We start from the raw sequence: 26,580 nt of genomic DNA on the forward strand, positions 1-26,580 counted from the left end.
CAACAGGTGCCACTGTTTCTGCTTTATTTAGGGGCTCTTGGTAATTCATTAGGGAAAGGATGGGAGGTATACACCAGGTTCTCCTTTCTTGGGGGAGTTGATGCTGTGTGAGTGTGCAGTGAGTGTGCGTGCATGCACACGTGTAGATGTGTGTGTTTATGTGTGTGAGAACGCACAAGCAGGAGAGAAGGAGATTGAGAAAAATTGGTTGATTTGGAGTATGTGAATTTTAGAAATATTTATAATGTTTCATTTGTTTTATTTCCCTGTAAACATTTTTAAAGGCAAAATACTTTGTTAGGATTAAATAGTGTCTCCGTTAATAGCCTCTTTCTTGAAATATATAGATGATATATTTTACTAGCATTAAACTTTGTTATTTGTGATTATCTAATGCTATCTATTGGAAACTCATACTCCTAGGAACTTTTCTGGACTGCTAACTGGCAACATAAATTACTCTCAATTTTGAAAATTTCAAAGACTTGTAATTAAGCTTACACATGTTTTAGGAATAAATTTAAAAATTAGCACAAAATGCATTTTTTTTGAAGATTTAAAATTGATATTATTAATCATTTCCTATTCTGGATATTCAAAGCCTTGGATCTTTTCTTTTCCAATTTCCTATAGCTATTGGCTTAAAAATATTTTTTAAGACATCAGATGAGGGACGCCTGGGTGGCTCAGTCGGTTAAGCGTCTGCCTTCGGCTCAGGTCATGATCCCAGGGTCCTGGGATCGAGTCCCGCATCGGGCTCACTGCTCTGCGGGGAGCCTGCTTCTCTCTCTGCCTCTGTCTCTCATGAATAAATAAATAAAATATTAAAAAAAAAAAAGACATCAGATAATACTCTACAGCAATATCACTTTTATTTGTTATTTTGTTATATTTTTTAAGATTTTATTTATTTATTTGAGAGACAGAGACAGAACAGCATGAGCAGGGGGGAGGAGGCAGAGGGAGAGGGAGAAGCAGACTCCCTGCTGCTGAGCTCCATCCCAGGACCCTGCGATCATGACCTGAGCTGAAGGCAGATGCTTAACCGAGTGAGCCACCCAGGTGCCCCTTATTTGTTATTTTAAATACTGAGTTTCAGATTACCCTTGTGAAATAGCTAAACCATATGTTAATACTTAGCAACTAAAATTGAAATGTCTTTTACCAAATTTATTTTGTAATTTTCCTTGAATTTAAGCCTATGAGATTATAAGATACACCTTCTCTTACCCATCTGAACATTGTATTAATTTACTTTAAAGGCTAGGACCATCTTTATACTTCTTCTGAACTTATTTTCTATTCTCTCAACTTTTAACACAATATAAAATAATGCAATAAGTATACAATAAAAAGTTATTTCAATGGAATCTGAGTTTCATATATTCTGGAAGAATGGAATTTTGTCTCATAAGTTATCTCCGTGTATTAGTTCAAGAGCAAAAATTGTTGGTGCTGAAAATTATCTTAATTTATCTTTAATTGAGAAAATTTTGAGCATTAAAGCCAGACACCAGGCATTGTTGAATTATAGCACCCTCTAGTGTTTATAAATAAATTTTATTTAGAATATTGTGTACAGATGGTTTCATGATCACAGGTGTATGTTATCCAATTAATTTAGGAGATTAAGTTTCCAGCACACCTCAGGAATTTTTAAATGGATGCTACAAATATTATCTCATTGTACGTAGGTGGTATTTATATGCAAGTAAGAATGGCAACCGGATATTTGTTTAGAGAAAATTATATTCATGAGAGATCAGATATCACAAAAAATATTTTATTAAGAAAATTATGGGTTAGGATGTATATGTATTTTTTCAGATCTTAGGTTAAAAATGTCAATATAGTCACTGTTAATAAAAGTGGCAGTTATGCTTTTAAAAATATTACTGTTTACATATGTTAGGAAAACAATGGAATTAATTCATTTAGACTATTCATATTTCATATTTTGCATACAAGAATGTACTAGACCAAACTCAGATATGATGGAGAACCTTAGTACGTAAAATTGACTGATGTTATGGTATGTATGATATTGTTACACGTCTTCTGAAACAGATATTGAATAAGGTACAGTCATGAAGTTAGTAACAACACTTTGTTTCTGCATGTGTCTTAGTAGTTGTGTGATTAATTTGTTTGCAAGAACAGATGGCATAAAATAAGGATTGATTGAAGTAAGTTTGGCTTATATAACTTGATTCTATATTGCTTCAATTGAGTATACATAGGTTGGCTTTTTATAAGTATGTGGACAACAGCCTGCCCTCCTGAAGGAGTTGGGCTTTTTAGAATCTAGTGATAAGTCCATGTTAGCATTACTCAGATTACCAGTTTTGTGTCCTTACTGTATGGGGAAAATAGCCTCTGGCTTGTGGATGTCAAAAGATAGGCACATTTTAATGTTACAAAATGTAGAAGTCTAAATTCAGTAGGCATTGCCCAAGAAAAAAGGGGAATCCAGGACAGAATTAACTGTAAAGATTGAACTTTTATCGTAGTTGGTTAGATGAAAACTTACCTAGTCTGACTTTTGCTTTAGGCTCTAAATTTGGGCACTTGATTTTGTTTATGAATGTTTTGTTGCTATAATTTTATTGTTATACTAGAATTTCTTTCTCTTTTGAGACAATCTTTAGCAATTGAAATTTTTTGAGTCTAGCAGGAAATTTGAGACTGGACTGTTTTCTTACAGATTTCTTACAGACCTCCAACAGAAGGGTAGAATATGGCCTCCTCAAGGTCAGTCTGTGTTTTGAACACCAGAGTAGGCCTCTTTCAAGGGCTTGTTAAGGGAGTCCCCACCTCATGTACATCAAAGATCAGACAGTTGCTGCCACCGTCATTATATTTTGAGCCCTTTCTACTTGCTTCATGCTTTGTATGACACATTAGCCAGGACTGTTGAGTTGTAAATAATGGGATCCAACCTGAGCTACATTATTTCCTTAGGGACATTTGTTACACAGATAATTCTGTGTTTTATGGAACCCAAGGAGTGACCCTAGGAAGGGACTGGAAACAGGAACCGGATGTCAGAAGCAGAGGCAGCACTCTCTTTTCTTTCTCTGCTGCTCTGGCCATGTAGGGAGTAGAATGTGTACACACCACTGCTCTGGAGATTTATATCTCTTCTGTTGATGATAAAGCCCAGATAGGCAATGAACTTGCTCATTCCTGATTCCAAGCTCCCTGGAGGGCATCGTAAATTAGCCCAGCTTGGGTCAGGTAGCTACCTTTGGTCCAGCTGGGCAGTAGTGGGGTCGTATCACACAAAATAAGGGCTGCTGGGGAGCCCACCCAGGTGTGTAAGACCCCAAACAAGGTCTTGAGAGCTAGGCAGATATCCTGCCGAGGTGTTTATATTAATCTCCTTTTAATTCACATGATAACTGATGAGGCAGATATAATTTCCTCATTTTGTAGATGAGTAAACTGAGGCTGAGAAAGGTTAAGAAACCTGCCTGAAGTCACACATCTAACAAATGGTGGAGCCAAGATATGAATCTGGGAATGCCTCATACTTCTAAGAAATATATTCTTATTTTAGTCTCTTATAATTTACCTTGAGCTACTTGGCTTGCTTGCTTTTTAAAGGATATAAAATATAAATGATATTTCATTGATGAATTTTCACAAAACAACTGCTCATGTAACCACCAGAAAAAGAAATAGAATAATGTTGGAAGCTCCCTAACCCCTGTGTCCTTCCCAATCTCTATCCCTATCAAAGTTAACCACTATCCTAATTTTTATGGAATTTACTTTCTTGCTTTTCATTTTATATCACCTAAGCATGTATCCCTAAACATTAAGTTTTGATTCTTTTCCTAATATTATATTTTTAGAATTTATTTATGTTGTGTGCAATTGTAGTTTGTTCAATTTTTTTTTTAAATATTTTATTTATTTATTTGACAGAGAGAGAGAGAGAGAGAGCAAGAGAGGGGACACAAGCAGGGGGATTGGGAGAGGGAGAAGCAGGCTTCCCGCTGAGCAGGGAGCCTGATGCGGGGCTCGATCCCAGGACCCTGGGATCATGACCTGAGCTGAAGGCAGACGCTTAACAACTGAGCCACCCAGGTGCCCCTGTTCAATTGTTTTGAGTTTTTAAAAATTGCAGTATAATTTATTTACAGTAAAATCACCCTTTTTAGTATATAGTTCTGAGTTTTGGCAAGTGTATACAGCTGGATAATCACCATGCTCATCCATCACCACAAGAAATTTCCGTATGCCCCTTTCTGCCCTTACCCATATCCCTGGAAACCACTGATCTGTTTTCCATTCCCATGGTTTTACCTTTCCCAAAATGTCATATAGATGGAATCATATTCTATACCCTTTTGAGTCTGGCTTCTTGTATTGGCATAATGGATTTCAGATTCATCCCTGTTGTCACATGTATCAGTAGTTTATGTTTAGCAAACTACTATTCAGCAATAAAGAGGAACACAAACTACAGATACATGGGATACAGGTTAGCCATTCACCAATTGAAAGACATTTGTTTTTGCCCACCAGTTTTTGACAACTGTAAATAAAGCCACTATAAACAATTACATACAAGCATAAGTTTTCATTTTGAATGAAATACCCATCAGTAGGTTTGCTGGGTCATATGGTAGCGCATTAACTTTATAAGCAACTTTCAAACTATTTTCCATTAGTCACTGTACCATTTTGCATTCCCACAAATAGTTGTTCAACATTCTTAATTATAGTTGGTATTGTCTTTTTAATTTTAGCTCTTCTAGTAGATGTAGAAATATCATTATGATTTTAATTTTCATGGCCCTGATAACAGGATGTTGAGCATCATTCCATGTGCTTATTAGTAATTCATTTTTCATGAAGTATCTATTCAAGTCTTCTGCTCAGTTTTGAAAAATTGGGTTTTTTCTTAATTGTGAGATTTCTTTATACACAAGTTCTTTGTCAGATATATGTATTTCAAATGTTTTTCTTAGTTTTTGGCTTTCCTTTTCTATCCTTAATATCTGTTGAAGAGTAGGAGATGTAATGTTGATGAAGTTCATTTATCAATATTTTCTTTATGCTTAATGTCCTTCATGCAAGGATGCTTAAACTAATTCAAGGTCACAAAGACTTTATTTTCTTCTAGAAGTTTTATAGTTTTAGCTTTTGTGTTTAGGCTATGCTTTACTTTAAGCTTCGAGTGCGGTGTTAAGTAGGGGTTGAAGTTCATTTTTTCCATATGTATATCTAGTTATTCCAGCACCATGTATTGAAAAGATTGAATTCCTTATTGGATTATATTGGCACCTTGTAAAAAGTCACCTGACTACCATATATGTGAGTCTATTTCTAAGCTCTATTCTGTTGTATTGAACTACATATCTTTACACCAGCATTATACTATCTTGATTATCTTGGCTTTATACTAAGTTTTGACATCAGTTTATATATTCCATACAAACTGGTTTCTCAAGGTTCTTTTGACTATTCTAGATCCTTTGTGTTTCCATGTAAATTTTAGAACCAGTTTGTCAGTTTCTTTTCTTTTTGGGGGAGGGAGGGACAGAAGGAGAGGGAGAGAGAATTTTAAGCAGGCCATGCCCAGTGCAGAGCCCAGTGCAGGGCTCAATCTCACAACCTGAGATCATGACCTGAGCCAAAATCAAGAGTTGGATGTTTAACCTACTGAGCCACCCAGTTTGTCAATTTCTTAAAAAAAAAAAAAAAGCCTGCTGAGATTTTGTTTGGGATTGGATTGACTCTATATTAATTTGATGAGTGTGGATACCTTAACAATATTGAATCCTCTGATCCATGAACATACCTCTACATTTATTTAGAATTCCTATAATTTCTCTCTCTATTGTTTAACAGTTTTCTGTGTAGATGTTTTCTACACTTTTCATTAAATTTTTTCCTAGCTGTCTTTGTTTTTGATGCTGTTTTAAGTGATATTTTAAAAATTTATTTTTCATTTGTTGCTCAACTACAGAAGTACAGTTTTTATATTAAAAATTTATTTATTTATTTATTTTTGAGAGAGAGAGAGAGCATGAGTGGGGGAGAGGGGTAGAGAGAGAAGCAGACTCCCTGCTGAGCAGGGAGCCTGATGCGGGATTCAATCCCAGGACCTCGGGATCATCACCAGAGCTGAAGGCAGACGCTTAACCGACGAGCCACCCAGGTGTCCTAATTAATTTTTATATTGACTGTGTTCTGGGATCTCATTGAATTTGGGTGTTGATCAAATCAAACCCAGTCAAAATCCCAGCAGGCTTTTTTGTAGAGATTGACAAAATGATTCCAAAAATTATATGGAAATGTAAAGGACCTATTTTAGTATTTCCTATATTACATGAATTTTAGCCTCTATTTATAATGTTTACTAGGAAATCAAATCAAAATTTAAATGTACATATTTAGTAGAGTCATCTGTTTTGGAGCTGGGCAAGATAGACTGAGGAATATGAAACATTGTGATCAACAATTCACTGACAATAGTGACAATATAGAAATTATAAAATGATTATGAAACCTTATGAACCAGAAATTCATCAAAATGGTTCAAGCAGTAGTTGACAGGGTTTATCCCCACTATTCTGCATACTAGTATGTTTTTTTCAAAGTGATTAACTTAGTCATTAGTATGATTCCATATTATCTTAAGCATCTTATTTGCCCATTCATTTTATATTGTTAGTTATAATTGTTAGTCACTACAGTCATTCAAGAACTCATTAAATTAGAATTTGAGAGCATAAATTAGATGTGATTATTTGATTTATAAAGAGAAAACTGATAATTTAATTATCCTTCTTATCAGTTTGCATACATTAAAGTTTTTATTGTTATAGTTTCAAATAATGTGTTGATCATTTCGTGGACAGATTTTTTTTTTTTTTTTAGATTTTTTTATTTATTTGCGAGAGAGAGAATGAGAGACAGAGAGCATGAGAGGGAGGAGGGTCAGAGGGAGAAGCAGACTCCCTGCTGAGCAGGAAGCCCGATGCGGGACTCGATCCCGGGACTCCAGGATCATGACCTGAGCCGAAGGCAGCCGCCCAACTAACTGAGCCACCCAGGCGCCCCCATGGACAGATTTTTTAAAGTAATTTATTTCACTGCCTACAATTAAACAAAAAAATCCATTGAGTTGGTTTATGACTTTTAAGAAATCAGTGTAAGTGAATGGTATATAGCATAATATAGTATTGTATCCCTTTGTGTAAGTAAAACTTCTCTGAATAGAAATTAGCAAATATTATGTTTCCTAGGGATACTAATTTCCAACTAATGTTTATTAATGTTTAAAACTGATCAAAGCAAAGTTACTTTTAAACACTAAACATATAGGACCTAAAAAATGTAAACTGCAAAAAAATCTAAAAATGATATGGTATTATTTATAAAATAGAACATTAGGGGCACCTGGGTGGCTCAGTCGGTTAAGTGTCTGCCTTTGGCTCGGGTCATGATTCCAGAGCCCTGGGATCGAGCCCTGCATTGGGCTCCCTGCTCAGCGGGGAGCCTGCTTCTTCCCGTACTCATGTTCTCACTCACTCTGCGGTCTCTCTCTCAAATAAATAAATAAATAATCTAAAAAATAAAAATAAAATAAAATAATCTATCAGGCTGTTTAGGGAATAAGGTTTGAATTACATGGGAAAGTAGATTGTGGGACCTTTAAGGTTTAGCTCTTTGATGCTATGTTCTGTGACTCTCTTACAAATTGTAATATTGTTGCTCTATTCTACTAAATTAAGCTTTAGTGTCTTAAATGAGTTAAATCAACTTAATGTCTGTAATCTGAATAGAGGATATTATAGCATAATAACCAAATTCCAGTCAATTCATTGGAATCCGCTCCTGAATTTAGAATGTTTGTCCTTTACTAGCTGTGTACTGTGGACAAACCACATGATTGCTTTGATTCTCAGTTTCCTTATCTTTAATGGGAATAATAACTCCACCTTATAAGGTTAATAAAAGAGTTAATTTTTATTTTCCTTATAAAGGTCTTAGTCTGTGCTCAAATATAATAAAGTGCTTAATAAGTGTTCCACATTATCACATATACTGATAAGAATTATTGCTGGAATTCTATTTTTAATGTATTTTTGGCCATTTGCAAAAATTATCTATTCTACTTTTATTAATCTAGTACTAGAAAGTACTCATTTTGTATCTGGAGGTTTCTTATTTGGAGTACTACAAAGAATTGGGAAGTTGTGTTTAACCAGAAGATGGCAGTAGAATTACATGTTTGTACATATGGAACAGTCATATTTTTTTAATGCCGAAGATTGAGGTAGTTTGTATCTTCAAATAAATTATGATATTTGTTTCTTCATACCAGTGAAAGGAGAAAAAGACTCTTGATAGTGAATTTCAGGTTAAAAAAGGATGATAAAAATTTTCTCTATATGTAAGTTGTCTTGCTTTAATAATATGGAATTTTAAAAAAATAGGTAAATACAAGATCTTTTTGAATTGCTACTCTTCTGGCATATTTTTAGCATATTATACTTTATCAAGAAATTGAAGAGTCATAAAAAATTTTAAGGTGTGTTTGAAGATCATTTATGATTAATTAGTAATAAAGATAGAGCAGTTTTCATTTATAATTTATCAGTGGGGAAAACTGGATTCAATATTTTTAAAATTGATTTATATATAAAACTTTAGGGTTGTAGCTATTAGGTAAAGCAAGAAGCAGAAGACCTATTAATAATATAAATCTGTAATCCCCATTTCAGAAATTGCCATTTTTATTGAAATCATGGTACACCTTGTCTACCTGATCTTCAAGTATTCTACAGGTGAGGTATTGCGAATTGTACCTTCTAGTGCTAGAAGGAACCTTTAAGGCAATCTGATGTAGTAGAAAGAGTATGGAGGTGAATGGACTTGCATTCAAATTCTGGTTTAGTTTTCTGCTTTTGTCTTCAGGCACATTATTTAATCTCTCTGAGACTCAGGTATTTTATCTCTAAAAGGCTGAACTACTCTCTCCCTCCAGCTTTTGTGAGGATTGGGGATAATGTATATAAAAATGAGCATACTTTGTCAATGCCTTTTTTAAGAGCACAGCATGTAAAACTCATGGCAGCCATACTGATGTCTCTCCTTCAATGCAAAAGGTACAGTGGGAATGTTACCTTCTTTATTTGGTGTACTATATAGCACTGTTTGTATAGCCTGGTTTACATTTTTATCAGCCATGCTATATATTGCTCATTGACGAGAATTATTGTTAGCTTGGCCTTCCCATATTTATGTAATTTTTTTTTTTTTAAGATTTTATTTATTTATTTGACAGAGGGAGAGAGAGAAAGAGAGAGCGCACAAGCAGGGGGAGCGGCAGGCAGAGGGAGAAGGAGAAACAGGTTCCCCATTGAGCAAGGAGCCTGATGCAGGGCTTGACTCTGGGATCATGACCTGAGCTGAAATCAAGAGTCAGATGCTTAACCGACTGAGCCTCCCAGCTGCCCCTAAAGTGTGTGTGTGTGTACATATATATATGTATTTTCTATATACGTAGTAGATAAATTCCTACAAGGTAGCAGGTAATTAAAAATGCTTATTTCAAAATTAATTTTCTCATAAAGAAAAAACAGGAAATGGAAAACATTTGATTTTGGCTGTGTCTTGGTAGTATAAATAGTAATTAAATATTTATATGAGAAAGGGAACATACTATGTTTCTTTGTGAAACAAACATTAATAATTTTCATTTGAGCTGCAGACAACATTAATCTATCTAACACTGACTAGTTCTGTTATTTCTCCATCTTTGTTTGAGATTCAGGTATATAAACTTCTTGTCATACTCAATAGTATTCCAGTCTTTGTCCTTTCTTTAATTCTATGAAATTGTCACATATTATTCTGAAAGTACTTATGATAAAGAAAGCACGCATATTGTTATGGAATTTTTTTTTCCAGTAAGGTTGGTCAACCTCATTTTAACTTCGATATTAAGAGTCTTTCTTTGTTCTTCATCTCATGGGATCAGCTTCTAATGTTAATTGATGTTTTCTAGTATGATTTCTCAAAAGTGAAGAACAAATGAAAATTAATGAAATAGGAGAGTTCAAAGGATATGATCTCAGAATATGTCAATTTGTCACATGATAGTAAGTGTGGATGATGGCTGAGAATTACTTTGCTTCACACTGAGTAGTAGTGGACCTAGTTTAATGGGTATGAACAACACTGCCAGTCAGAGATTCAGATACTTGGTAAGCAGTTTAAACTGGGTTGTATTAAAATTAGTATATCTAATTTTTTAAATGTTTATTCTTACACCAAATATATGTATATTAAGCATATGTATGTTGAGAGATGGAGTAAGAACATAGTATTTTACATTTCTACTAGGTGATTTAAGGACTGCATGCTGTAGGACAATCTTCTGCACTTTTACTATAAGATACTGAGACTAATAATGAGCTCTATGGTGAGACATAAATTATGAGTATTAGCAATCTAAGGCCTGGAACTACTTCCCTCAGTTTCTGTTGCTTGCAAGACAAGTAGTTGTTCTAATTGGGGTTTACATAAATATTATGTAGACATTTAAATCTTGTATCAAATGATAGGGAGAGTCTAACTTATGTTTTAAAAAATAACTAATGTTCATAGTGATTTCTTTTTAGTATGCTAAAACACTGTAGTATGTCTTCTGAGTCATAGAAAATGATTAAAATATATCTTATATGACTTCAGTATTACGGGTAGTTTTTCTTTTTTTTTCCTTTCTAATTTGTTGAAAATTAGGCATAATAAAGCCTTGAATATCTAGAAATTAGGTAACTTCTAATAATAAAGAGTACATGAAAGTTGCCAGAGTTGGCTCTGAATATGAGAAATCCCATTTTTACCTTAGATGTAAAAACACAACTTGACTTTAATGGCCTTCGGCATTCATAGTTTGAAATTTCATCAGAAAGAAACATTTCTCAATAAAAGAAAAACCTGTAATATTTAGAATTAGATACATTTCACTTTTCCCAGAATAAAAAATGAATATAAATGAGTTAGAGAGGTGGTTTGAAGTTAATAATAAAGAACAATCAATTGACTTCAGTTTCAGAATTGTTGCTGACTGCATTTTTCTGAGAAAACTCTGATGTTATAAAATACCAAGATGCTCAGTAAATTGCAAAAAAAAAAAAGGACACTTTTAAATACGTAGTTGAGCTACAAAGAAAGCAGTTGCATGGAAACAACACAGTTTGATGGATGGCGTTTCTGGCTTTTTCCAGATTGAACTAGAACTAGTGGCATCCCCTTATTCAGTGGAAGTGCTGCATGGGTTCAATTTTGTATATAATGTTTCTAGGTAGTTGCAGTTGGAGTTCCAAACATGCAGCTTCCCTAGGCATTTGGCAACAAGCTCAGATTCTTTGTCTCCCTTTTCTAGCCCTACTTAGACTTAATAAAACATATCAGTGAGTTGGGTCCCTCTCCTGTAGCCAACCCATGATGTGTCCAGGTCCACCTTAATACATACGTGCCTTTAAAAGAACCATGCTTTTATCTTGCTGCAGGCCCTTTTATCTCTGAGGCCGAAAGTGTTTATATAAGAGCCCATTACTGAATAGTGGCTCCCAGTAGGCAGCTCCACTTTCCTCAGTGATAGGAAAATCTGTTGGAGCAATACATATAAGGAGCTAAAATCCAAGGGGTAAGTAAACGTGGAAGGCGAGGCTCCCCTAAATGATAATTCTTGTTATAGAAATCGAGAGTTTTGAGTTAGAATGGCTTTCTGTGAGGGTCAGGACAAAAAGCGGTAGGTCCATTTGTGGGTAGTTAGGGTCAAGAAAATAACTCAGCTTAAAATTGATTACCCAGCTAAACTATGGTGAAAGGATGAACAAAGAATAAGAACATTTTCAAACATACAAAAACTGAGAGTATTTTGAATCAATATATCTTACTTAAACAACATCTAAAGCAGATGTACTTCTTGAAGAAGGCAAAGGAGCCGGAAAAGCCTGAGTGGAAGGAAGAATGCTGAGCTTATTAATTAGTAAAAATGGTAGGAAATTTAACAAAATTGAGTATGTTTTATCATTATGATGATAATAATGATGATAATTGGGGAAATAAGATAAATCAAAGCACTAATGTATTTAATAACAATAATACATAAGAAGGAGAGGGGGAAGTGATGGATTTTAAAGTATTCTGAGGTTTTTTTGAGGGGGAGAAGGTAGTAAGTTTTAATAGCTTTAGACAGTAAGGTATGTATGCATTTTACATTTGAGAATGACCACTAAATTAATAGAAATATAGGAAATAGAGTACAGGACAAAAAATGGAGTTAAACAATTCCTGCAAAGAAATGAAGGTGAAACAAGAAAAGACTGGAAAAATAGAAATTATGAAGTAAGAAGAGAAATAATTATAATTATGTTGCTTATAACAATACATTTAAATAAATTAATTTTAGTTAAAAACAGATATCATCATATTAGGATAAAAAGAAATCTAACTACAGACAGAAAACATAATGACATTAAAGAGCTGAAAATAAAAGGATTACCAGGCACCTGCTAACTATAAAAAGCTTATATGGCTATATAAATATCAGACAAATAGACTTAAGGAAAAGGCATTAGCAAGCATAAAGAGGGTAACTAATGGTTCAAAGTCTTAACTCATTAGGAAGAACATGTTAACTTTCAGTTACCTAATAACATAGCTATAATATATTTTTTTGTTTTACATACTTAAAAGTTTGATAAATTCACCATTGTAGAAGAAGATTTCAACATCACATTATCAGAAACCTTTTTTCAGAAATTGATAAAAGATTTCCCCAAATGTTTTTAAATTCAAGTATGAGCAACATGATTAATAAGCTTGATCTGGTAGATTCAACAATTAGAGAGTAAACATCTTCTCAAGCCCAAATGTAATATTTTTTAAAAATTGACCCATAGTTGGCCAAACAAGCACATCTTAAAAACTGTAAAGTGTTAGAATCTTATGAAACTTTTTTTTCTGTTCACCATATCATTGTTACAATCAATAGCAAAAAAAGAATTGTTTGAAATTTATTTCTGTGGAAATTCTAAAACACACTTTGAGTAATTCTTAGAATAAATAAAATATCAATGGAAAATTTTAAAAACAGAAATGAGTAATAATGGGGCGCCTGGGTGGCTCAGTTGGTTAAGTGACTGCCTTCGGCTCAGGTCATGATCCTGGAGTCCCTGGATCAAGTCCTGCATCGGGCTCCCTGCTAGGCAGGGAGTCTGTTTCTCCCTCTGACCCTCCCCCCTCTCTCTCATTCTCTCTCTCTCAAATAAATAAATAAAATCTTAAAAAAAAAAAAGAAATGAGTAATAATGAAAATATTAAACATCAAAAGTAGCAGGATACAGTTTCTGCTTCTAGATAGGATGAAATAATTTACAACAGGCTTATGTGATCCCCCCCCAAGAACAACTAGAAAAAACAGACAAAAATATTTTTAAAGATATCAGAGAAATACAATTTTAGTATATGTGCTGCCGAAGCGAGCACGATATCAGAGAAATACAGAAGCAATGAGGACCGAGAAGCTAAAAATCCAGATTTGGGAATACTTCTCAGAGGTGAGCTGAAAAATCTGTAGCCATATTCCACTGGGTTAATTTACAGATTCTGGGAGAAGGCCAAAAGTTGAGAATCTGAGTTTGGTCCAGGAAGTGGGTTATTGCTTGTGGTTAGAGAAACCAACAGAATTTCTGGTGATTGTATGAGGCTAGAGTAACACAGTTGTCACTCAATCACAAAATCACTTTCCCTTTTAAGATATTTGCCAAATTCTGAAACTAAAGGAAAGCTAACTGCTAAGCAAGAAACCTCTGAAAACCAGAGCTGAATTTACTAGTCTTGTAATTCTGAGGAGGTAAAGGTCTTCAGGGTGAGAGTTCCCTAAGAACATACCAGCTGAGGGTTGACAGTTATGGGGACAGTGAATTGATACACAATTTATAGTCACTTTTCCTGTTGGGTATACTTACTGATTCTGGGTGCAGCAAGAATAGAAATTGGCAAACTACAGCCCTTTTGCCAAATCTGGCCTGCTGCCTGTTTTTGTAAATAAAGTTTCATTGGCAAATAGCCATATTTGTTCCATCATTCATTTATATATTGTCTATAGCTGCTTTCATGCTATAAATGGCAAAATTGGGTAGTTGTGGCAGAGATTATATGGCCCAAAGCATAAAATACTCTCTGGCCCTTTATAGAAAAAAGTTGTTCACTTTTTTGGGTTTGGCCTCTCATAAGGGTCACTAATGGGGACAGACTTTTGGCAGTTTAGTGGGCCTAGAGTGCCTAATTCTGAAGCTACACAGGACAACAGGACAAAAATCTACACCAGACACCTTTGAAAGCATAGTGGAATTTTCTGTAGTCTCTCTTGTATTGAGGAGATAAAGACCTGCCAGGCTTCAGTTTAAACCTTAAAAGTCCTTACCATAAGAATAGGGCAAATTAAAGGTAGAATGAGTCTTATTAAAATTGTAAGGCAGTCTTAATTCAGTTCAGTCTCTGGTTGAATGGAAGTGATCAGACCTCCACCCTCAGCTGCCTACCAGAGGCAAGTGTGGATCTTTACAGATGGGAAGTAGCATTGTCAGTAGGTTTTTTATTTTTATTTATCAATATGCAGTGTCCTATATATGATCAATCAAAAATTACTGGGTACCTACACGATAGGACACTATGACCATATACCAAGAGTAAAAACAAAAACAAAACATAATATAGAAGCAGACCAAGAAGTGATCCAAAACTTCGAGTGAGTAGATAAGAACCTTAGAAGTTCATATTAAACCATGGTTTTAATATGTTCAAGAAAAAAAGGGAAAAAATTCTTGAAAACAGATGAAAGGATAGGGAAACACCAGAGAATATGAATATATCTAAAATAAATGAACATTCTAGAATTGAAAAATGTATCTGAACTAAAAAACTCAGTGAATGGCTTAATATCAAATTGGATGCATCAGAAAACAGGATTAGTGTGCTTGAAGACAGTTCAATAGAAAATATCCAAACTGAAGCAGAGAAAGAAACAAACAGAAAAGAGAGTAAGAAACAGTAGATTCAGTAAAACAGTGTAATGTGTATAAATAGTATCTTAAACTAGAGGACAGGTTGAAAATAGGGAAGAATCAATAGTTAAAGAGATAATTAGCAAAAACACATTCAGCTAACTCTGCTCACCCTGAGCTAGATGAACCACAACTTGGCACATCATAGAATGCTGAAAAAATCATAGAGAAAAATCTTTAAAGTCCACCAGAGAAGAAAAGACATGTTACCTTTAATACTGACATAAACAGTGGAAACCAAAAACAATAAGATAATATGTTTAAAGTGCTGAAAGGAAGAAAACGTCAATCTATAATTCCATACACAACAAAAATATCTTCCAGAAATGAAGGTGAAATAAGATGTTTTCAGACAGATAAAACAGGATTTGTTGCCAGTGCACCTGAACTAAAATAAAAATAAATGGAGTTCTTCAGCCAGAAATAAAATGATCTTAAAGGGAAACAACAGAAATTCAGTAAGGGGTGAAGAGAAATAGAATAGGTAAGTATATCATTTAATATAATCACATATTGAAGAGACAAAAAAAGAGATCTCGTTGAGTTAAAAAAATATTTGTAGAGTTAAAATAAGAACAATAATGCAAAAGATGGATAAATGGAAGTGTAAAATAATATTCTTATTGGAGAAATGGTAAATGTAATCAGTTTGATTAGACTAACAAGTCAAAGTTGGGTGTTCTAATGTACAAGGTAACCACTATAATAAGGGTAAATATATGTATCATTACCATGTTAAAAGAGGAGAAAAGGATTAATAAGATATTTGGTTAAATCAAAAGAAGAAGGAAAAAGAACATCAAGTAGATGGGAAATAGAAAATAGATAGTGGTTATAAATCCAGCTATATCAGTTATGAAATTAAATATAATTAGACCAAATACTCCATTTGAAAGAATAGGTGGTCATACTAAACTAAAAACAAAACCCCCAAATGTGAAATTTTCAGTGTAAGGGCAGAAAAGTCACTTGGAATGTGGCTAAAGTAATATTTAGAGGGGATTTAGGAAAAAAGTAAGTAAAAAAATAAGCTAACCCTCCAAGTAAAAAACAAAACAAAACAAAAAACCTTGCTTTTTTTTTTCCAATTGTAAAACATATATACCCTCTCCCAACAAACTGCCAACAAACAGTAGGCTTAAATGGTTTTTATCTCTGACATCTACCAAACACACGTTGAGCTGACATTTATGAACAGCATAAAAAAAAGAAGCATTCTACTTAACTCATTTAGTGGAACTAGTTAATTTTAAAACCAAAACTAGATAAGAAGAGTATGAAAAAAGTATAGAGCCAGCCTCACTTATGATCACAGATGTATAAATGGCTCAGTCCCAGGACTCTGGGACCATGACCTGAGCAGAAGGCAGACGCTTAACCAACTGAGCCACCCAAGCGCCCCAAGATTGAATCTTTAGAAGCATCTCAGTGATACTCAGACAAGACAAGCATGCATGCTATAATTTCATCAATTAATCATTTGTACAAGAAGTCCACACTAATGCAAAGAAGACAGGGGCAAGGGAAAAGATAGGAGGTAATCAGGAAGAGACAAACTTTGTGTTTTTTGTTTTTTTTTTTACAGGCCATATAATAGAAAATCTAAGAGAGTCTACCATTTCATAATTATTAAACTTACAGTAGAGAAATAGGAGTAGGGAGAGATGTCATGCTACTCAAAGCATAGCAAATTTAAAAATTGATAAAGTTTACTGCAACAAAATTAAAATATATATATTAAAAAAAGTAAACAAAGTTAAGAGAAAGTGTGATGAAATTATTTGCAACATGTATGTCAAAGAATTCTGTCCAAATTATATAAATAAATCTGCACAGTGATTAAAAAAAAAAAGACAAGTCAATAGAAAAATGACCAAAGGAAATATATTTGGAAAAGAGGAAAGACTTGTTCGGTGACCATTTAGATATGTTTTTAAAAAGTAAGTACAAATTAAAACAATGAGAAACTATTGTAGAAAATTCAGAGGTAATGATGGAGGGAAGTGGGAACTTACACATTTCTCATGGCAGCATAAATTGATACAGTCCCTTTGGATAACAATCTGGTTGTTTTTAGCAAAATTTAAAATGTGTTTAAGTTATTACCTAGCAAATCCATCTTCTAAATAATTACTCCAGAATAGGGGTTGGCCGACTTTTCTTGTAAAGGACCAGATAGTAAATATCTTAACCTTTGTATGTCATACAGTCTTGGTTGCAAATGCTCTGCTGTTATAATGCAAAAGCAGTCACAGATAATACAATAACAGATGAATGTCTGTGTTCTGATAAAAATTTATTTATAGATGCTAAAGTCTGGATTTTATATATTTCATTTCTCATGAAATAGTATTCTTTTTTAACTTATTTTTTCAACCACTAAAATATGTACAAACCGTTCTTAGCTCATAGGACATACAGAAACAGGTGACATGCCAGATTTGGCCTGTGGGCTATAGTTTGCCCCTGTTGTAGAACATCTCTTGCACATGTAGACAAAGTAGCCTGGAAGGATATTTATTGCAGCATTATTTCTAATAATATATAATTGAAAGTAGATGTCCATTAATATTGGAATATCTAAGTAAAATGGAGCATTTTCATATTATACCATATAGCTATTAACAGGAACAAACTAGGTTGATAATCACAATGATGTGCTTGGATTTCAAAAGCATAATATTAAATGAAAAAAGCAAGTGGTCAGTTAGACATAGAATACAATTTATTAATAAAACTATAGATATTCTGCATACTTTTCATGTATCACAGATATGTATGTTATAGCAAAATAAAATGGTTGGAATAATACACATAAAACTGTAGTTATATGTACCTAATAGAGTGCCAACTGCAGGGTAAAGTGCTCAGTAATTTTAACAGGTTCCCACTGACCACCCCCACACTGCTATTTTCTAATTGCTTTTGACTCTACAAAGGTAATTTCTTATGTATACAAGTTAGCTGGTTTTGTGAACTTTTAGAAAGCTTGCCTACAACTTCTACCAGTAAGAGGTTACTTCTAAAATCACTCAGTGAGAACTAGAGCTTGGTTTTCAGGGATTTTGTTAAAACTGCTTGACTGAGTTGCTCAGGAGGTATTCTTTTTTAACTGGTGTGTGCATTTTTATACCATACTGCAAGCTGACAGAAAATAAGATGCATTTCAACAGTTGGGCCATAAGTTAATGTAATTTAGTTTTCTTGGGAGTTAACTCTTTGTTTTCTACCTCAAATTATGTCTCTTTCCCCTGGTTCATCTTCTTCCTTGTGCTTTTTCAAAGTAAGTAATAGTCAAGGTTATGTTTTAATATCTTTTTTCACAGTTTTTAGTTTGATAATTACAAGAATGATGATGCTGCAAGTTTGGGAGGGGATCTCATTTCAAGGAAAATGATGCATTAGATTGTCATCTCGTGGTATAACCAATATTCACAAAAATAATCTTCAGTGACTCTTGGGAACTTTCTGGAGTTGTAATTGCATTTTGTGTTTGTCTCTATTAACCAATACATTTGAGTTTCCTTTCTCCCTTCTTTAAACTTTCAGGAATGTCATAGGGCCCAGGTTTGTCAAATGTATCTTGTACAACAATATATGTTGCCAATTGTATGAATGCTTGGGCATTTTTTAAAATATAATTTAGGAGTGGAAATTTTTCCATGTTTTTTTTTAAACAAGATTGTATTAAGAAATTATTTTGGTTTCTAATGCAATATATGTTAAGAAAGAAAAAAAAAAGAAGAAGAAGAAGGTAGCAGGAGGGGAAGAATGAAGGGGGGGAAATTGGAGGGGTAGACGAACCATGAGAGACGATGGACTCTGAAAACAAACTGAGGGTTCTAGAGGGGAGGGAGGTGGGAGGATGGGTTAGCCTGGTGGTGGGTATTGAGGAGGGCACATTCTGCATGGAGCACTGGGTGTTATGCACAAACAATGAATCATGGAACACTACATCTAAAACTAATGATGTAATGTATAGGGATTACCATAACAATAAATATTTTAAAAAAATTATTTTGGTTTCTTTATATACTTTTAGTTTCAAGTAATGAGTTTGAGTTATGTTCAAGAGGCTACACAAACTTTGGCTAACTTCCTGTTTTTGATATGTTTTGAGAATTTCTTCTTAGTGATTTTGGATTACTGTAGGTGATGTGTCTTGAATTATTTATTGATCTTCTTAATTTTTAGTTTGTACTCGGCATAGCACAGTGTCTGCTTTCTTCTTTTTTGTTGGGCCTATTTCCTGTGTTTGAAGAGGTACCTTGGTGTTCTGCTCACAGTAAGCTTTGTCATTTTATACACAAATAATCTAATTTCAATATGGCAATAAAGAATAAAAATCTTGCCTGTTTCTGAATCAGGATGGTCTCATATATGGACACAGTAAGTAATTTTACAGTGTTATTTCAAAACTGCTTGGATAGCACAGAAAGATTTTTGAGGGCATCAGTGACAGAATAAAAGAACACAAGAGATGAGGGTGTGTAAAGACTAACTTTATAGGTGTCAGAATTTTGCCAGCAGTATTTTATTTAGTTATGCAGAGGATTTGGGTAATATTTCAATTTGAGATGGTAGCATCACTATATTGGATCCAAAACCCTTTTATAGTGTAAGCAAATTCCACTCACTGTAGTTTTCTACAAAAACACAGTTTTAAAAAAATAGTCAAGTAAAAAAAGGAATGCACAGCTTTTTCCACATAGAAATTACTCCCTTGTTAAGTTATTTAGGTAGATCTTAGTGAAGGATCTGGAAAAAGGTAAAAGAAAAATTGCATTCTTTTAGGAGGGGCTCAAATATTAAATAAAAGGAATACTAGGATGGCTTTAAGAAAGAGAACCTTATCATATTGCAAGAGAAAATTCTCAGTTTCCTTAGGTTGGCAGCCATATATACATTGAAATTAACATTTGTAGTTTTCTCCTTTTCTGAATTATACTATAAGCATGAACTACTTAATCAGAGGCCTGGCCTCTGGATTTGGGAGATGGGGCTTAGAAAGTGTGGCTGTCCTTAGGTGACAATTTGGGGAAAGCACTCATTCTGAGAGAATGGAAGATACCTTACAAAGGGTGGTGGGGAGGGTTTCCTTTGGAGGCTTGGTGGTGAAAGGAAAGAAAGAAGCAGCTGAAGATAAGGGTCCAAAGTAAATAAGATAAATTTTTTAAAAAGACAAATTATTCCCACCACCACCACCACCACAAAAAGTACCATTTTTTAAAGAATCTACACTTCACTGAAGCCACAGTGGAGGGTGCTCTTGAACTGAGAAACCTAATAAGCCAACTTACCTCTCTTCTCATCACAAGGTAACTTGCTATTGCTGATTCTGGAGAAAACCAATACAAATAATCTTCAACAGAAAAAGAAGCCAGGATCTGCATAAAATTGCTATAAGAAAATAAAATTTAAATAACACCTTCTCCACACATATATATACACACACATACACAGAGGGGTTGGGGGAGAGAGAATGAAAGGAAAAATAAAAACAGAAAAGAAAAGCCACAAAGCAAGGAACTTGAAACACAACACTTGAACATGAATAACCTATATTAAACAAGCAATTGCATTATGAAAGGACAGTATGAATCAGAGTTCCAAAACTCACAATTGAAATGGACAAACAACAGGAAGATGTATGAAACAGGAGCTGATTGAACTCTGGAAGGAAATCGACAGAAAAAGACAAAAATCATTTCAGAAATGAAAACTAAATTACAAGGTACCCAAGGGAAGATAGATATTACCAAAAGTTCAGTAAGAGATATAAAGAAGAGAAATGAAAGAGTCAAGAAAGTGAAACTGAAATAAGAGTGCTGAAAGGATCAGAGAGTGATAGAGAAAATGCAATATGTTTAGTTCAAGAACTCAAACTAGAAAAACAAATGGAAAATGAACAGATGTAACATTTAAAATAATAAAAAAAACTTTTCCGAAATAAAAAGAGATCTTCATCTCCATATTGAAAGGGGTCCAATGATGGACAGACATTTTTAAGGAATTCAAAATGAGAAATAATTGTAATTTATTTTTTTATTTTTTTATTTTATTTTATTTTTTTTAAAGATTTTATTTACTTATTTGACAGAGAGAGACATAGCGAGAGCAGGAACACAAGCCGGGGGAGTGGGAGAGGGAGAAGCAGGCTTCCTGCAGAGCAGGGAGCCCGATGTGGGACTCGATCCCAGGACCCTGGGATCATGACCTGAGCCGAAGGCAGACGCTTAACGACTGAACCACCCAGGCGCCCAATAATTGTAATTTATTGTGAAAACACTGAATAAGCAAAAAAACTTCTAAGTCCATAGTGATAAGTGATACAAAGATTACTTGTGAATTGTACTTAGAATGACTTTTTAAAAATGTCCTGCAGTTATTTTTTTTTTTTAAGATTTTATTTATTTATTTGACAGAGAGAGAGACAGCGAGAGCAGGAACCACAAGCAGGGGGAGTGGGAGAGGGAGAAGCAGGCTTCCCGCCAAGCAGGGAGCCTGATGCAGGGCTCGATCCCAGGACCCTGGGATCGTGACCTGAGCCGAAGGCAGACGCTTAACGACTGAGCCACCCAGGCGCCCCTGCCCTGCAGTTATTAAGAAAATTTTCAAACCTACCTTTGGTTGATGCATATGTTTAGATGTGAACTGTCATGACATCTGCAACTTACTTTCACATGTTTCAGAAAAAAATACAACAAAAAGAAAATACAGAAATGTGTCTGGAATTTTTCATACTAACTATTCGGCATTTTTAAAAAGTCACTCAAGGGGGCGCCTGGGTGGCTCAGTCGTTAAGCGTCTGCCTTCGGCTCAGGTCATGATCCCAGGGTCCTGGGATCAAGCCCCACATCGGGCTCCCTCCTCGGCGGGAAGCCTGCTTCTCCTTCTCCCACTCCCCCGGCTTGTGTTCCCTCTCTCGCTGTGTCTCTCTCTGTCAAATAAATAAATAAAATCTTAAAAAAAAAAAAAAGTCACTCAAGGGGCACCTGGGTGGCTTAGTCAGTTAAGCATTCAACTCTTGGTTTCAGCTCAGGTCTTGATCTCAGAGTCGTGAGATCGAGCCCCACGTCAGGCACCACACTGGGCGTGGAGCCTACTTAATTAAAAAAAAAAAAAGTCACTCAAAGCAAATTGTAGATTTCCAGTATTTTTGTATCTTTTACAGTTATTGAGAAACATTTTGTGAATTAAATGTATTCCATCTTATACATTGTTACTTTACATTTTTGGAATAAGCAAGGAAAGAGTGTCTTTTTCATATTTCTTTATATTTTTAGAATTACTACAGTGATTTAATCTTTATTAATTTGTTTCAGCAGATATTTATTGAAATTGCTGGTGCCTTAAGAGGACTCAAGGCAGTGGTACTGAACTGTATTGAGTGGTCATTGTATTCTTCCCCTCCATAGACGCACAGTAAAAAAGAAACAAATACACACAAATATATGCCAATTTCACTTACAAATCTCTTTGTTGATTAAGGAAAAATTCTTTGTTGAATGATTTTTTTAAATGATTGAATTGTGAGAGCTATTTATATATCCTTGATACAAATCCTTTTTCAGATATATGATTTGCAAAAAATTTCTCCCATTCTTTAGGTTGTTTCTTCACTTTCTTGATAGTGTTTTTTGAAGCACAAAAGTTTTAAACTTTTTTTTAAGACTTATTTATTTTACAGAAAGAGAGAGTGGGTGATGTGAGCAGGGGGAGGGGCAGAGGGAGAAAAAGAATCTCCAGTTGGAGCCCAACTGACTGGGCCACCCAGGGGCCCCAGAAGTTTTAAATTTTGATGATATTCAATGTATCTATATTTCTTTTGTTGCTTGATATGTATTTTATATACCCAAAAAGGTAGATAGACTTCTTAAATGTACACTGTGAAATTGTACATTTTAAAAAATGGGTTTTTTTGGTAATGAACATTTATTTTTAATTGTGGTAAAATGCAATATATTAGTCTGCTAGGGCTGCCATCATGGAGTACTACAGACTGGGTGGCTTAAACAACAGAAATTTATTTTCTCACAGTTCTAGAGGCTAGAAGTCCAAGATCAAGGGGTTGGCCTTTCTCCTTGCCTTATAGATGGCCACTTCTACCCTCGGTGTCTTCATTTGGTCGTTACTCAGTCTGCCTCTGTGCCCTGATCTTCTCTTCTTATAAGGACATTATCACATTGGATTAAGGCCTACGCCAATGACCTCACTTAACCTTAATTACCACTTTACAGACTCTATTCTGACTCATATTCTGAGGTACTCATTCAACATATGAATTGGGGGGGGACACAGTTCAGCCCATAATGTATATGTAACATAAAATTTACCATTCTAACCATTTTTAATATCCAGTTCAGTTATCATGAACTGTCATCACTGTCTATCTCCAGAGCTTTTTTCATCTTTCAATACTGAAACTACCCTTTGAACAATAACTCCCTGTTCTCCCCACCTTTACCCCTGGCAACCACCATTCTGCTTTCTGTCCCTTTATATAAAGCAATGTTTTTTGGTTTTTTTTTAAGATTTATTTATTTATTTATTTATTCATTCATTCATTTATTTATTTATTTTTTATTCTTATGTGAATCCGCATACATTACATCATTAGTTTTAGATGAAGTGTTCCATGATTTATTGTTTGTGCATAACACCCAGTGCTCCATGCAGAATGTGCCCTCCTCATTACCCACCACCAGGCTAACCCACCCTCCCACCCCCCTCCCCTCTAGAACCCTCAGTTTGTTTTTCAGAGTCCATCATCTCTCATGGTTCGTCTACCCCTCTGATTTCCCCCGCTTCATTCTTCCCCTCCCGCTACCTTCTTCTTCTTCTTCTTTTTTTTTCTTAACATATATTGCTTTATTTGTTTCAGAGGTACAGATCTGAGATTCAACAGTCTTGCACAATTCACAGCGCTTACCAGAGCACATACCCTCCCCAGTGTCTATCACCCAGTCACCCCATCCCTCCCACCCCACCCCCCACTCCAGCAACCCTCAGTTTGTTTCCTGAGATTAAGAATTCCTCATATCAGTGAGATCATATGATACATGTCTTTCTCTGTTTGACTTATTTCACTCAACATAATACCCTCCAATTCCATCCACGTCGTTGCAAATGGCAAGATCTCATTCCTTTTGATGGCTGCATAATATTCCATTGTGTATATATACCACATCTTCTTTATCCATTCATCTGTCGATGGACATCTTGGCTCTTTCCACAGTTTGGCTATTGTGGACATTGCTGCTATAAACATCTGGGTGCATGTACCCCTTCGGATCCCTACTTTTGTATCTTTGGGGTAAATACCCAGTAGTGCAATTGCTGGATCATATGGTAGCTCTATTTTCAACTTTTTGAGGAACCTCCATACTATTTTCCAGGGTGGCTGCACCAGCTTGCATTCCTACCAACAATGTAGGAGGGTTCCCCTTTCTCCGCATCCCCGCCAACATCTGTCGTTTCCTGACTTGTTAATTTTAGCCATTCTGACTGGTGTGAGGTGGTATCTCATTGAGGTTTTGATTTGGATTTCCCTGATGCTGAGCGATATTGAGCACTTTTTCATGTGTCTGTTGGCCATTTGGATGTCTTCTTTGGAAAAATGTCTGTTCATGTCTTCTGCCCATTTCTTGATTGGATTCTTTGTTCTTTGGGTGCTGAGTTTGATGAGTTCTTTATAGATTTTGGATACTAGCCCTTTATCTGATATGTCATTTGCAAATATCTTCTCCCATTCTGTCGGTTGTCTTTTGGCTTTGTCGACTGTTTCCTTTGCTTTGCAAAAGCTTTTTATCTTGATGAAGTCCCAATAGTTCATTTTTGCCCTTGCTTCCCTTGCCTTTGGCGATGTTTCTAGGAAGAAGTTGCTTCGGCTGAGGTCAAAGAGGTTGCTGCCTGTGTTCTCCTCTAGGATTTTGATGAACTCTTGTCTCACATTGAGGTCTTTCAACCATTTGGAGTCTATTTTTGTGTGTGGTGTAAGGAAATGGTCCAGTTTCATTCTTCTGCATGTGGCTATCCAATTTTCCCAACACCATTTGTTGAAGAGACTATCTTTGTTCCATTGGACATTCTTTCCTGCTTTGTCAAAGATGAGTTGACCATAGAGTTGAGGGTCCATTTCTGGGCTCTCTATTCTGTTCCATTGATCTATGTGTCTGTTTTTGTGCCAGTACCATGCTGTCTTGATGATGACAGCTTTGTAATAGAGCTTGAAGTCTGGAATTGTGATGCCACCAGCTTTGCTTTTCTTTTTCAACATTCCTCTGGCTATGCGGGGTCTTTTCTGGTTCCATACAAATTTTAGGATTATTTGTTCCATTTCTTTGAAAAAAGTGGATGGTATTTTGATGGGGATTGCATTGAATGTGTAGATTGCTCTAGGTAGCATTGCCATCTTCACAATATTTGTTCTTCCAATCCATTAGCATGGAACGTTTTTCCATTTCTTTGTGTCTTCCTCAGTTTCTTTCATGAGTATTTTATAGTTTTCTGAGTACAGATCCTTTGTCTCTTTGGTTAGATTTATTCCTAGGTATCTTATGGTTTTGGGTGCAATTGTAAATGGGATCGACTCCTTAATTTCTCTTTCTTCTGTCTTGTTGTTGGTGTATAGGAATGCCACTGATTTCTGTGCATTGATTTTATATCCTGCCACTTTACTGAATTCCTGTATGAGTTCTAGCAGTTTTGGGGTGGAGTCTTTTGGGTTTTCCACATAAAGTATCATATCATCTGCAAAGAGTGAGAGTTTGACTTCTTCTTTGCCAATTTGGATGCCTTTGATTTCTTTTTGTTGTCTGATTGCTGTGGCTAGGACTTCCAATACTATGTTGAATAGCAGTGGTGATAGTGGACATCCCTGGTGCGTTCCTGACCTTAGGGGGAAAGCTCTCAGTTTTTCCCCATTGAGAATGATATTTGCTGTAGGTTTTTCATAGATGGCTTTTATGATATTGAGGTATGTATCCTCTATGCCTATACTCTGAAGAGTTTTGATCAAGAAAGGATGCTGTACTTTATCAAAAGCTTTTTCTGCATCTATTGAGAGGATCATATGATTCTTGTTCTTTCTTTTGTTAATGTATTGTATCACATTGATTGATTTGTGGATGTTGAACCAACCTTGCAGCCCAGGGATACATCCCACTTGGTCATGGTGAATAATCCTTTTAATGTACTGTTGGATCCAATTGGCTAGTATTTTGGTGAGAATTTTTGCATCCATGTTCATCAGGGATATTGGTCTGTAATTTTCCTTTTTGATGAGGTCTTTGTCTGGTTTTGGGATCAAGGTAATGCTCGCCTCATAAAATGAGTTTGGAAGTTTTGCTTCCATTTCTATTTTTTGGAACAGTTTCAGAAGAATAGGTATTAATTCTTCTTGAAATGTTTGGTAGAATACCCCTGGGAAGCCATCTGGCCCTGGGCTTTTGTTTGTTGGGAGATTTTTGATGAC

General features: G+C 35.1%; 1 protein-coding gene across 1 annotated transcript in view; it reads left to right on the plus strand.

Annotated features, from left to right (window-relative positions):
• PIGK (phosphatidylinositol glycan anchor biosynthesis class K) overlaps positions 1–26,580 on the plus strand; it is a 119,141-nt gene that overhangs the window by 46,586 nt on the left and 45,975 nt on the right. The window lies entirely within an intron of this gene.

This window comes from Mirounga leonina, unplaced genomic scaffold, assembly GCF_011800145.1.
Source record: "Mirounga leonina isolate KUSES-001 unplaced genomic scaffold, KU_Mleo_1.0 Mir_173, whole genome shotgun sequence".
Classification (NCBI taxonomy): domain Eukaryota; kingdom Metazoa; phylum Chordata; class Mammalia; order Carnivora; family Phocidae; genus Mirounga; species Mirounga leonina.